We start from the raw sequence: 2,263 nt of genomic DNA on the forward strand, positions 1-2,263 counted from the left end.
TAATCATCAAAATTAAACGAAATAAACATTTGAAATATATGAGTTTGTATGTAATGTATGAATATAATATACAAGTTTCACTTTTTAAATGGAATTACTGAAATCAATCTACTTTTTCATGATATTCTAATTTTATGACCAGCACCTGTAAATATTGTTTTTTACTGTGTAGATTTTTCCAGTGGACCTAAAACAAATTTAACATCCATTTTTTAATAAAAAAACTAGTGAATTATCCTCATTGATGCTTAATTTGTGAGAGTTAAAAAACATTATTTCACTAAATATTGATTGAAATTGTTAGTAATGGAGTTAATCAGATACAAAAATGTTTCTTGGGATTGTTTTTGGTTTCTGAAACTACTGCATGATTAAACATTCCCCAGGTCAAATTGACCATGGAACATCATTCCTGTTCCTCCGAAACGAACATAACAGGAGGGTTAAGAAATCCTGGTTCCAAAAAGGGTGTATGTGTAATAGATGACCTATATGAGAATGGCTCATTAAAATCCTTTGAAACACTGGTTGTGGAATTTAACTTATCCAGACAAAACTTATGTAAATATTTACAAGTAAAACATTTATTGGTTAAGATTTTTGGATCCTCCACTTTTGTTCCTGTAAGCTGCTGGAAGATATATAAAAAAAGGTGTTTGGTCATGATGAAGCCTCGGTTTATTATAGAATGTTGTTGACAGCCTTGGATCCCAATACTATCCTGGGAAACAGATCTAAGTCTTAGTCTCACAGAGGGGTGGTATTCGATTCCCAGGAATGGAAAGAAAATGTCAAGGGAACTAAAAATGAGACTGGTACAATTTAAGGTTCTACACAGAGTATACTAGACACCATACAGACTGCAGAGGGTTGGTTTGTTTGATCCCCTGATCTGTTGGAAATGTCAGGATGATGCACTGCAGCACTGGTACATGTGATTTGGGAGTGTCCAAAAATCCAAGAATATTGGTCATCAGCTCATGTAATTTTAGAAAAAATAGTTGGCCAGAATATACCCTTTTGCAGCAGGCTTTATATTCTCAGGGATCCTTGAAAATTGGGCCAGTTGCCTACCTCTCTTTCACAGTGGGTGCAGACAGCTCTTATGTTGGGGAGGAAACTATTAGTGAGGGAGAGGATGGGTCCATCTATCCCCTCTCTAACACATTGGTATAGCTCCCTGGGCCAACTTGCTGCCCTAGTCAGATTATTTTATAGATTGCTGAATAGAGTAGAAGAGTACAACAGAAAGTGGTCCCACTACTTTTCACATATGGGTTGAATGGCATCTCCAGCTCAAACTTAATTGGATTGTCTGAATTCACTGTAATGCTATAAGTTTCTAAATGAGTCTGGGTTATAGGCCATTGTTGTATTATTTTATGTGTGTTGAGTTTCTGTTGGTGTTAATTTATGTTTTGTCCATTTTTTTTCCTTTATTAAGTAATTTTTGATAACTGTTAAGCTTGTGTTATGTTAAGTGTGAAACTGCAGTGCATTTTTCTTTAATGAAAACCAGTAAAGTTCAAGTGATTAAAAAAATGTTCTAACTGTTAGAGAAAAATAAGTAAAGACATGTTTTATCTTTTTGTTTTTAATGTTAATGTGTATGGGGCGCCATTTGTAAAGGAGCTTGTGCTCAAAATTCATGCCTAAATTTTGTCACATTTGGCTTCAAACACTGTTTAAAAATGTAGTGTTGATTTTCTGATGTCACTTTTTACAACATTTAGCTAGTTACATGTAATTGTTACAGCTAAATGCTAAATATAAATCTAAATGCTAAATGTTAAATCTAAATATTATATGTTATTATTATTTGTCGCTCTTCACCACCATTGCCGCTTTGCTTAAAAGCCTCGTTTGGACCCGCAATGAATTTTGGGATATGGTGAGCTAGCAGCCGCTGCTAGCGCTAGGTGCTGGGTACCCGGGAGCGCACGGAGGACGGCGGTGCGCGAAGGATCACGTTGAGGGGCGCCGCGCGCCCGGCCGCTCTCGGTCCGTGCCTGAACCTCGGAACCTCAGCCTCTCTGCGGAGCAGCGGCCCCCGCCCGGCCGACAAATTATTTTGCTATATTACACTTTAAGTGACACAACATGATTTTTTTACAACATTTTAGGCGAGAATGTGGCTTTGAAAGTCTCAAATATCTGCTCGGTTCATCAGTACATGACCTTATTACAATATTGTTTTGACACTTTCGGACATGCCTGCTCCGCTCGCCAGCTGTCAGCTGGCCGAGCGTTTCACGTTCGGTAC

General features: G+C 37.6%; 1 protein-coding gene across 1 annotated transcript in view; it reads left to right on the top strand.

The window, feature by feature from the left end:
* col4a6 (collagen, type IV, alpha 6) overlaps window positions 1-2,263 on the top strand; it is a 254,724-nt gene that overhangs the window by 144,177 nt on the left and 108,284 nt on the right. The window lies entirely within an intron of this gene.

This window comes from Kryptolebias marmoratus, linkage group LG7 (genome assembly GCF_001649575.2).
Source record: "Kryptolebias marmoratus isolate JLee-2015 linkage group LG7, ASM164957v2, whole genome shotgun sequence".
Classification (NCBI taxonomy): Eukaryota; Metazoa; Chordata; class Actinopteri; order Cyprinodontiformes; family Rivulidae; genus Kryptolebias; species Kryptolebias marmoratus.